Source organism: Lissotriton vulgaris, chromosome 11 (assembly GCF_964263255.1).
Source record: "Lissotriton vulgaris chromosome 11, aLisVul1.2, whole genome shotgun sequence".
NCBI lineage: Eukaryota > Metazoa > Chordata > Amphibia > Caudata > Salamandridae > Lissotriton > Lissotriton vulgaris.
In genome coordinates, this window is record NC_141699.1 from 956,712,521 (window position 1) to 956,725,131 (window position 12,611).

At 39.6% G+C, this 12,611-nt stretch overlaps 1 protein-coding gene across 2 annotated transcripts in view; it reads right to left on the reverse strand.

The window, feature by feature from the left end:
- PLCH1 (phospholipase C eta 1) overlaps positions 1-12,611 on the reverse strand; it is an 897,070-nt gene that overhangs the window by 260,447 nt on the left and 624,012 nt on the right. The window lies entirely within an intron of this gene.

The window sequence follows — 12,611 nt, forward strand, 5'->3', positions numbered from 1 at the left end:
GTGAATATTACATTTAGGTTCTGTGGTTACAGAAAAAAAACACACATCCATCTAATTTGAATTTTTGTCATAGCTATTGAAGTAAAAAAAAAACTTGTATTATACTATTATAATCAAGAGAGCCCTAAGGACTTAAGGATCTGGACAGGAAAAGATATTTAGTAGTGACCAGCATGGGTAAGTAAACATTGACAAAAAACTTCTGGGATCTTTTGAGAAGGTGAGTAAAATGTGGATCAATTATTTGCGGATGCAATATATTCAGCCTTAGTGAAATAATTGATACAGTGCTATAGCTAAGGGTCAGGTTTTTAAATGTCATCAAATGGGTTTAATAACGGGCCCAATTTTTGTTGTTAATATAAATGTGGTGCAAATATGAAGGTTAGTAGAAGGGATGAGAAGCTGGAGGAGGACCTCAGGTCTTGTAGGGAGTTGTGCCAAGTGTTTCTGAACCCTGTGGTTCACTTGAGTGATCAGCATGACTTAAACGCTAGTGGATGTACAACCGAGGAGGATGCCTGTTGAGGCGTTGATATTCTTATGGTCAGGCCAATGCTGTCCAATGACTGGTAAAGTTGATTATAATCATGTACTGTGTCATGATCTCGCGTGCGGACTTTGATCTCACCCAGCTGTACTCCTTTTACTGACAATCTCTGCCTCTATTAGTTGTGCTGCTTATGAAAAACTAAAATAAAGGTTATAGAAATAAACTTTTAAAAAACTGTGGTGCAAAAACACAAATCTGTGATAAGTGGCTTGACAGAATTTTCGTTGTTTTGATCATTAATAGAAATGTATTTCCTTTATTGTGCACACCATTTAATATTTCGGAAATCATGTACATGTGCAATGGTTTTGTGACTGGTGGCAGTCTTCATTTATTATTTCATGAACTAAAGCCATTTCTGATTGATCCCAATTATGGTGTGTTGTAAGTCTGTGGTGTAAAAATAAAGGATGCAAACTGAGGAGTAAAAATAATCTGGAGTATATTCATAAAGGCATTTTAGAGTACGTAAAGTAGTACTCCTATGTGTCTTTGTGGATTGGCCCCAAATGGGAAATGCATATACAATTAGCACAAACTGAATGGAATTTGGGCTTTTTGCACCTTTACTAACAGAGAGTGTGACGTTTCAGGACGATTCACATAAGCATGTGAGAGTACATACAGGGTACTGCTGGAGTCCTACTTCCTATACTCATAAATGATTTCATGAACCAATCTCTATACAACGGTTACTGACCTTCCGGTGCTCCTTGAGAATTTTGATGGAGGAAAACTTTATTGGAAATGGCCTTATTTGCTGCAGCATCATCAAGAAATTAACTGAACATTTGAAGATGCAGAAATCTGGTATGCGTGACCACAGTTTGGCATGATTGTACCAGAGGCTAAAAAGCTTCAAAAATTGTATATTCTTGGGGCAAGGTGGTCCCTGTGACGTGTTCTTTCAACAAAGGCATAATTGCATTTGAAAGTGTGTTCTATCTTTCATTTACACAGAATCAGAATTATTTTGAGAAATATAAGTCTGTAAAACACATTATCACTCCTTTGTTCAAATGGAAAACTGACATAAATCACATAACGGAGTTTCATAAATGTGATGAAAAAATACACAATTTTGATATTATGGTTACAAAACATGCACACAGACACTCCAGTTTCCGTCCATGTTTCAGGGTGCTGCAGTAGTGTTCTTTACCCTCCCCCGGTTCCTGGAAGAAATGATTATGCGCAAACCAAGGATGGACAACTAAGGCGACAATACCTCTCCTACACCATAAGCACTTCTGCCATAGTCCTGCTGCACAACATAAATCTAGGATTATTTGGAGAAAATCTGGTTATATGGCAACTATGTGTATACTGGTTCTCTTCCACCGTGCTCCTTCACCCTAACTGTGAATTATTATTTACCATGCTCTTTACCTGGTCTTAAAGGTGAAGCAACCTAATGCACGGACACTGGAACTTTATACATACGCAAACATTGTGCATGTGAAAACTCATCTGCGTGCATGTCACACACAGAGGTGGGGGAGGGCAAACAATTCATGGGGCTTGATTTTTGTGCTCGCTAGTAACTCCTGTCTTGAATATGTTATCATTTTGTAACTTATGTGAAATGTTGTAACTTGCTGTTTCCTTATGTAAAGCGCTCTGATACCTCCGGGTCTAGTCAGCGCTATATAAAACTCATACAATAAATTCAAAGAGAAAGTACCTCCAGAGGTGAGCCGTGGGGACAACTTGGCACCTTAAAGCCCACCCACAAGCCCAGCCACTTAGTGAGCAGTACTGTGAAATATTCAACAGATGGCATTGAAACAAGACAGAAATCTTTAAAAATAGTTAATTTGTTGGTATCTCAATGTATACATGGTTACATTACACATTGCGTAGTAGTCATTGCATTTCACATTGGCTGAAGATAAACGTAGAAATAGTTCATAAAGTATGCCCAGGTGAAGTGCTGAAAAAATACACTTTTGAGTTTTGGAACTAGCTAGCCTCAGGCACAAATCTTTTTGTTTTAATATTTTTTATTTGTGGTATTGCAACATATAACAGAAAAAATAAAAGAGACAAACAAGAGTAGTATGTACAGCAATATAGGATAACACATGTATGCAATAGCTGTCCTTCTACGATAGAGCCAGATCTAGGGAGGAACTGACAGACAAATGGAACCCCTGAGGCACACCTGAAAAATTAACATGTTTTCGGTTATAGATGTGATGTCATCCTGTGTGATAAAGTTAAACTTTGAGTCAGTGAGGAAGAGTTCTTTGATGGTGGAGTAGCAGCTCTGAGCTCCAGGAGATAGGCCGCAGGGAAGCCGAAATATCTATGGAATTTGAAGCAAATGGAAGCGTGGAGTTGTATATTTAAAGCAACTCATTGCCATATACTAAGTTTTTAAGAGAGAAAACAAAACAAGCAACTGAAACAAACAATGAGCAAAAAAACAATCATCAACAGAAAACCAGGTGTTAAGAACTGACATCAAAAAACATAGAGACATATACAGGCAAGCAAACAGTGACCAACATTAATATAACACCTTTACGTCACTTCTTATTGAAAAGAAAGCACAAGTGCACCCCCCAAAAAAAATACTACAATGCACAGTGTAATGGGTCCGAGTGTAAGTCGATGACGTTTTGATCCCATAAAAATATTGGATCGTCATCAGGACTGAGGATCCGTTGCCTGGCATGGTATCAATTGATATATTACATGAAACACCTGATTTTTCAACAATCGACTATTAAGCAAACAACAGACTTTTCAAACACAATTAGTGTCTGTTCGTGAGTATCATACAAAGATGAAGAACCTAAAATAAACAAGGAGAGAAAATGAAGGAACGGAAATGAGAATGAAGAAATTATTTTTAAGATATGTATATTAGGGCCATGTATCTAGAGAGATGTGTGAGAAAATTTGTCTTGAAATAGTGGAAGAAAAGGATCAAAAAAGAATCATGCATGAACTGTGAGACAAGGGCAACATACTATCTTGTGCCCTGGCAACAAATGATTACTAGTAACGCACTGATCAATAATGTATAGCGTCAAGGTAACTGGTAAGAGTGTGATTGTAGTCCAATGCATGTGTGAAGAATATAAAAATATAAGGGCAGATATACCTGAAAAGGTAGTGTGCACTGTTGTATACAAAAATTGTGGCAGTTTTGGAAGAAATCCAAATATACACCCAAATAAAGATGCGATCAAAATCTAAAATAAAGGAATTGAATGAGTATAATGTAAATTTTAGTGTAAGAGACTAGTATAGTATTAATTCAGAAGACCCTTGCTAGTGCTACTTCTATTAACACACGTTTTCAATACTGTGAGAAAGTAAACGACAAGTAGAAATCAATGCCTGTCCAGAGAGGAGTTACAATAATTTAAACAAATAGAGCATGAAAACAATGTGTAAAAATAGCTCCTCCGATTAGGGAGGGGCATCTTTTCGGCAAACGAGAAAGACATTATCAGTGCGGATGGTGAGTCTTACTTTAATAGAAAAGTGGTCCCAAATGAAAACACATTTGTGTCATGCTGACCCGACAGTAATGTGCAAAGCAGAGCATGCTTACAAACGGAGAGAGTAGAAATAGGACAGGCTCAAAATAGAAAGCAGAGCATGCTTACAGACAGAAAAAGTAGAAATAGGGCTGGTTCAAATTAGAAATAGTAAATGTTTTTGAGAAGACAGCGACCATCTGGGAAGGGCGCTTCGTAGTGACAGGCCTTATTGAGAAACAATCAATTGTATAGTGAGAAACCAAAAGAAGAGAAATGGGGGTCATATTGATGAAGCAGATTTAATCTGCAGTCAGGCATTGTCCTATTTGTTGTGCTTCAGACAGACTGCATTTAAATTGCCACGCACCTTTTGGTGCAAGTTAAAAACATGGCACATGAAAAATATGAAAGTGAGGCCTATTCAGTCTAAAATGCTTTTGCTGAATTAACATGTGTTTTTGCAGTGTAGAGAAAAGTGGCCTTTATAGCTTTGAAGATTAATAGAATATGTTTCTCTCTTCCCAGCTCATCCCGAAATCCACTATTTCTGTCTTAAGAGACTTTGACTTGTTGCATATTTTGATAAATATTTTCAGTTAATAACATCTCTTTTACTTTGTTGCACATTGCATATTTATTTTGCATGTTGTCATAAATAATAGAAAAGCTGCTTTACACTAGTAGCTTGGCTAGGTAAACATTTATAAGGGGTATTAGTATAGAGTTGGGAAACATAATTGGCTGATTTACATGAAATTAATATTATCTTTGTGTTTGTTTTATTTTGGGGCCTACCATTAAATGGCTGCCTGTGAAACCAGCAAGGCTATGGCTTGCTTTGAAAGAGAAGAGAGCATGCGCAGACTGTGGCAGCTTGACTCAAACTGCGGAAGGAGTCAAGGACAGCTTGAACTGTACATTCTTGTGACTGTGCCAATGTACCAGTTAGTTAAAAGTATCCATCTGACTGCTCTGTGGCAGGAAGGAAGGAAAACTATAGAAACATTTTTCCTAGTAAATGTTGCAACTGTTTATAAATGTATTATTCATGTATGCGTCTTTTGGTAAAACTGGTAAAGTCAGGTTTTTTAGAATGAGTCAGGGTTGTGAGAACTCATGCCATCATGACTGACCAATCACGTACAGGTTTTCCTGAAGTTGAAACATTTTGTGTAGTCTGCCAAAATTTTGTGTATAAATTCTGACCTCTCCGGAGGAGGGGCTGGCTTTCTTAGCTCAGCTGGCTTCTTGCTCATTTTGGTTTAGGCTTTGCTTCATTCTATGGGTTAGGTACGAGAAACGTCCCGGGAGATTGCTGAAGGGAGGAGTGGCGTCCGAGGAGAGTCAGGGGGAGGTTTCTTGCTTCCATGTCATATCTTTGCACTGCAGGCCAAATTCCTTTGAGGTCTGGTGAAGGGCGGGCTGTCTCCCTCCCTGCTTGCTCTTTAGACACAGAGAGATGTACAGGACACCAAACAGATAGAAAGGCTCTTTAGATTTAGATGCTAAAGTTTAAGTTTATGCTTTGACTAATTAATTAGGTCTGAAAAGATTTTTTTGACTTATGCATTTATTTCTCTTAATGGGAGATTTTTGCAAACTATTTGATTTTTGATTAGCCTTGCAAGACTATTTTTTCCTTAGAAACTCTTTAAGCGTTTTGAATGACATTTTGCGCCACATTCCTATATGTAATGCTTATATGCAGACAGTAATAAGTTCTGTATTAGTGCTATTTTTCCTGTTTTCCAAATTCTGTAACCTGATTGATATTTTACTAATGAATAAAGGGTCAGAGAAAAATTAACTTTTGACTAGAAAATAAAACCCTTTAAATACTCAACAACTCTCTTCATTGGCTTAAATAATAATTGCATTTATGACTGTTCATGATTATTAAAAGTCTCCTGAAGGTAATACATGGTGTGAAGGGCCCAACACCTTTTGAGCGGTAAATTAGAGGTAGCATGAAGGTTTTGCATTGAGAAACTACCAGAAGAAATTACCGCTCCATCAATATTATCAAAATCATATAACGTATATTGTTAAATGAAGTAATTCTCTTGTCGTCATAATCTCGACTGTTGTGCAAATAAACATATTGTAATCAAAATTCATCAAAATGACATAATGCTTACAAAATCATATTGTGCACCAAGATCATTTAGTGCATTCAGCCAGTACTACAGTGATATGAATTATGATCACACAAGCGTAGACCAGTCCTCCATCCGGTTTAGTCCTTTTTGAAAACGATAAGTCTTCAGAATCCATTTTAGTTCAATTTCGTTGAGAATGGCTAAGAGGTCTCCTCCGCACATAGGTGACTTCATGGGTTCAACGACTTGCCATTTAATGTCATTCTCATCATGTCCACACCTTTAGAAATGTTCCACAGGTAGTGAATATACTATCTTGCATCTTATTTGACTCCTGTGTTGTCAAATTCTAATGCATATGTTTTGTGTGGTTTGCCCTACATGAATCATTTTGCAAGGACACAATCAAACATTATGGGTACTGCAGTAAGAAAGTCCTGTTAAAACATTTCTCACACTGTTGTGAACAAACTTGTTTCAATTGTATATTCACATTCACTGCATTCTCCCCATTTCAAATGTCCAACCAAAGGTGTGGATCCCCACAGTTTGTGTAATGTTAAATTTTTCTTAGTAGGAGGAAGGCATGCCCTAAGTGCTCTTTTATGTTCTTGCTTTTTTTAAAGCAAAAATTGGGCGTTCAATGGATAATTTATCAGTATTTAGAGTATGCCAATATTGTTTGATAATTTCTTTGAGTTAATTGTAAATTGATGAAAAAGTGGACCCACACCGTCAGAGCTTTTTTTCAGTGTTTGTGGATAGTAGTATGTCACGCAGGCTGTACCATGCCCTCCTAATGGATTTGGTGATAAGTTTGCATAGGTAACTTCTGGTCAATATTTTAGTCTTGAGCACCTCTGCTTTTTTGAAGACATCCTCTTTGAAAAAGTAATCTCTACATATCCTAAGAAATTGTGAGCATGAAAGGGAGTCCCTCAGTGCTCAGGGATGAAAACTTGAGTATGCTACTAATGTGTTTTCATAGGGTAGTGTACAGCTACCCATCATTGACTTTTATCAGTAAGCTTAGAAAGGAAATTTGTTGTCCATAGGATTGGAATGGGAAGGTAAGTCCTTTACAATTTGTGTTGGGTCAAATGATAAATGTGGTTAAGGTGTTCTCATCACCCTTCCAAATCATGAAGATATCTATATATATCTCTTCCACATCAATATGTTGTCATTGTATGAGTTCCTTTCAGTCAAAATGGTATGAGTCTCTATTGCGTCCATGAAGAGAATTGCAAAATTTGGTGAACAGACAGCCCAATGGAAGTGCCCTTTATTTGTTGATAGTAACTCCCTTTGAATAAGAATTGTTTTTGAGAGAGATAGTTCCAGAAGATCCAAATTGAAATCTGATGGGACTGTATGAGGCTGTTCCCTGTTCTCAACGATCAGTCTAATAACTTCTATACCTTCTGCTTGGGGAATGTTTGTATATAGAGAATCAATGTCTAAGGTACAAAGTAAGCATTTGTTAAAAGGCATATGTTCAATTTTATTGATCATATCAGTATTATATTTTACATAGCATCTTGTTCCAGGTACATATTCTTTGAGGAAAGAAATCACTATATCTTCCGAGTGTTTGTAGAATTGAGCCACACCCAGAAATTATTGGTCTGCCGTGGAAAGCTGTTTGATTTTAATGTATTTTGGGGAAGGTGTACAGCACAGGAGTTCAAGGATTCCTGGTGTTAAGAACAAGATCGTCATTTATAGTAAGGAAACCTTCTTCAAGACTTTTTTTTAGTAAGTGATGAAATGGCGGTCTGTAGTCCTTCATGGGGTTTCCGTGGAGTCTCAAGTAGTGATCATTGTTTGTGAACTGTCTAGTGATCTCCTTTTTGTAATCAGAAATATTCTGAAGTACACTCCCTGTGACCTGGTGGGCAGGTTTAACAATAAGAGTTGTGTTCATTTTCAGGTTATTAAGTAATGTTTTTCAGACAGAGTTATATTGTAGGGGACAAAGCCTTTTTTAGGGAGTAACTTAGCGATATCTTAATACCAGCTTTTCAAATGTGAGGATTTCAGGTGAAATGACGGAAGATAGGGGCAAAAATGTGGATGGGAGGTTGAAACAGGTGTATGGCTGAGAAGGAGTTTTCTGTGCATTATTGTTTTTCTGCTCGTAGTTTGTTTTAGTTCATTGGTTTTTTTGCTCTCTTGATCTTTGGTTTTTGAAATTATTCTGGCTGGGGTAATTCAAATTTTTGCTCAAATCATGGTAATAAAATTGAAAACATTGATCATTGAATCTTTTTATGGAACTGATTTTTGTATCAAGAACTGAATTTCATTTTTTGTTAAGGGGCCGTTGTCTCTAGAATTCCGGATAAATGTGGCAAAGGAGGCAGATTTCCCTGTAGCCATAACTGGTGTGGGTGAACGGAGGCCAGTGTCAGGGCATGTATGAAGTTCACTGGCATATTGTAGGTCAAAGAATAGGTTCTCAAAATCATAGATATGGCCATCTTCTTCAGAGTCAGGGATCCTGCAGTGGTGTGGTAATCTCTCAGAGTGGGGATGTTGTTGGAGTGATTGGGACCTCCATGGTGGCTGACCTAAAGTCCTAAAGAACTATCTGATCCCCATCCAGTATTAATGCTGTCAGCACTCTGGGTTGTAGTGTCAGTTGTGCTGATGTAAATGGCATCAGGCTTGGCGTCATGTCTGGAGTTAGGGTGGACTCCCAGACTGGGATGAGTGGCATAGTTGGCATAAGGGGGGAATCTGCCAATGGTAAACTTAATGGAGGCCAACTCGGATCCTTATGTCCTGAATGTGCTCCAGAGGTATCCAGTTGGGTACCAAATATTCTGTCCATGGCATCCTTAAATTTGCAGGGTTGTTGTGGCCGCCAATAGCCCAGGAAAGTTAGGGTGCAAAGGGACAAGAGATTGAGCAGGTTCTGATGATGGAGACCAAGGCCACGACTTAGAGGTACCACAGGAGTCTCACAACTCCTGATGGGATTTGCGGCACAAAGGGGAAGGGTGCTCTGACTCCTTGCATTTCTTTTACTTCTTTGACTTACCATAGAATCTTGACTTCAAACAGAAACAATCTAGAAAGCAGCCTCAGGACCATGTCTGCGCCTTCAACCAAGACTGCAAAACACACAAGATGATGGACGGAATGTTGCACAATGGCAAAACATTCAACCCCAGTCACAGATCTGGATTTAATCCATCGTTATTTTGCTCACCAAGCCACCCCAGTTCAGACATGGCCATACGCAAATCAGTCTTGACCCTGTGCCTCATGGGAACAGTCCAGCCCGAACTGCCAAGCCATGTCTTCCCTGGACCGGAATCAAGCATCCTAGGACCGGTTTCTGGCTATCAGCCGTCTTCAGCCAGGATAGCTTGACTCCAGTGGCTTAGAGAAGCACGGGACCCACATCTGGGCATACCCTTCCCACATAGGGTGAACAGCAAAACACACAAGATGATTGACGGAATGTTGCACAATGGCAAAACATTCACCCCAGTCACAGATCTGTGTTTAATCCATAGTTATTTTGCTCACCAAGCCACCCCAGTTCAGACATGGCCATACGCAAATCAGTCTCGACCCTGTGCCTCATGGGAACAGTCCAGCCTGAACTGCCAATCCATGTCTTCCCTGGACCGGAATCAAGCATCCTAGGACCGGTTTCTGGCTATCAGCCGTCTTCAGCCAGGATAGCTTGACTCCAGTGGCTTAGTGAGCACGGGACCCACGTCTGGGCATACCCTTCCCACATAGGGTGAACAGCAAAACACACAAGATGATGGACGGAATGTGGCACAATGGCAAAACATTCACCCCCAGTCACAGATATGGGTTTAATCCATCGTTATTTTGCTCACCAAGCCACCCCAGTTAAGACATGGCCATACTTAAATCAGTCTTGACCCTGTGCTTCATGGGAACAGTCCAGCCCGAACTGCCTTTTGGAAAGGCATGGCTTGGCAGTTCGGGCTGAACTGTTCCCATGAAGCACAGGGTGAGACTGATTTGCACATGGCCATGTCTGAACTGGGGTGGCAGAGTGAGCTAAACAACGGTGAGGGATTAAACCCAGATCTGTTGACTGGGTGTGAGTGTTTGATTGGTTCAGATGCTCCATCCATCACCACCCTCTTTTGTACCGCTTTGTCGCCATAAGTTGGCAGGGTAAGCTTAGACGTGAGTCCCTTGCTCACTTTGCCACTGGATTCAAACAAGCCTGGCTGAAGACGGCTGTCATGCCAGAAACCGGTCCTAGGAAGCTTGAATCCGGTCCAGGGAAGGCATGGCTTGGCAGTTCGGGCTTGACTGTTCCCGTGAGGCACAGGGTCAGACTGATTTGCATATGGCCATGTCTGAACTGGGGTGGCAGAGTAGGCTAAAGAACGGTGATGGATTAAACCCAGATCTGTTGACTGGGTGTGAGTGTTTGATTGGTTCAGATGCTCAATCCATCACCACCCTCTTTTGTACCGGTTCAACCAAGACTGGGCCTTCTCGTTTTTCTGACAGTGCTTCCACACAGTAGAGTTTAGCTTAACAGTCTTGAATGGCCTTCAGGATAATCTTCATGAACTTCGCATATGATGTTGAATGATGTTTGGACACCAGACATCAAAGACAGGCCTTGCGAGGGGTCCATCATTGACATCTATTTGCAGCAGTCATTGTATTGCTTAAAACCAATCATTCTTGGAGGGGACAAGTCCCTAACAGACTAGAAAACTTTTTAGGAAAGAATGTGTCAGGACTGACAGATTTTGAGGGAACAAGCGAGCACAGGATTCACGTCTGGAGGAGAAGATAGAAAGGAACTGACGTCGTCAAGAAAAGGTAACAACTATGCAGGGGTCCTGTCATCACATCGGGGTGGGACAGACCAGACATGGAGCTGCACAATGTCACCTGCCGACAAATGAGGAAATTGCTGAGAAATAATCTCTGGTTCCAGCCTGGTGTCTGGGGGTATTCGCAAGGTGAGGAATCTGTGGTTAGAAGTATCCATCAGAAAAGTGCATACCTATATTTATCTATAGGGGGCATGTGGGGCTTCCCTCTTCATTGATTGGTATGTTCAACTGTCATTTAGATTTCGCTTCCACTCAACACAGCATACAACATGGGCAGCGGGACAACCCACTTCAAAATTGACTCTCTTGCAGTCAGTGACAGCATTTTGTCAGATCACACCAGTACATCCATTGAAAAAATAGTGCACTTTATTGCCACAGTAGTGTAAAAGAATTATATGGATTTACATTGTCTTGCATAAAAATGTGCAGTATGCACTTATACACACAATTTCACATGTACAGACTGATTTAAAACAATTGTTTTTGAAATTGTTTTTTAATGCTGTGCAGAGATGTGTTTTCTAATATGTATTAATCAGGCCACACTTGTGTGTAAAATGCAATCATGATAAAGATCATCTCTGTCACTCACTCTGTGCTTCCCTTCCCCCCGGCAACCATCCTCTCCCCAAATGCAGGCAGCATACAGTCAAGATGTAATGTATTAGGATATTTCCACTAGTTTTCTTATTCTGTTCACCATAAACTTTCTCTAACTCGGATGTAACTGGCAATGCCTTACGTTTCTTCACTGAGACCGGTTTATTTACAGAACATGGCACTGTAAATGTATCTTGTTTTGTTCAAACAGCTCCTGGGAATATTTGCATAGGGGTACTGAATAATTATTTATGCAGTGGGTTAGTGCTTAGGTGTTAAGGTATTAGGGTTTTTATTTCAAGTGTCCCGATTTGCTGAAGAAATTATACACTGGCTCACACCATGATGAATCTCAGAAATGATCATTTCCTATGCAAGAATTGTGCATAAAAACCCTCGAATTTGGGGGTCAGCAAAAAGACTTTCCTTTTTTAGTAGGGATGCTGCTCAATTTTTTTTCTGATTTTGCTGCCCACTGACACTTAGAATGGGTTCTGATTTTTGCATATTCTGTTTAACTCTGCAGTTGAGAGCCTTCATAGCTTTGACTCGGTTTCACTTATTTTTGAAATTTGTAATAAAACTCCTTAACTTTTTATTGAACTACAACTCAGGTATTGACTTGGGATTATTCCGTCCTAAATTTTTAATGTATTGTATTGCTGCCTGATTTTTGTATCTCGGGAGGTGCCTGAAAGCGAGGACACATTGACTCCTGAAACCGAGGTTTAACACCATCTCCGATCCAGCAACTTGTAGGCAATCTGATGGAGGTAAAGTTTGAGGTGTCTTGATTTTGGGGTACCCTTTTGCTCCAATAGTGTGTGGGTCCATACTTTGCCAATGTGTTTCTCTTTCCTATTCTTATCCTTTTTCTTTTTTAGTCATACTAGCTTGTTTAAACCATGTCTTGGAGTTACAATAATTTAAAGACAATAGTACCTTTTCCCTGCACCAATAAAAATTATATTTTCCTGTGATTTGCATTAACAATAAAAAGGGTTAG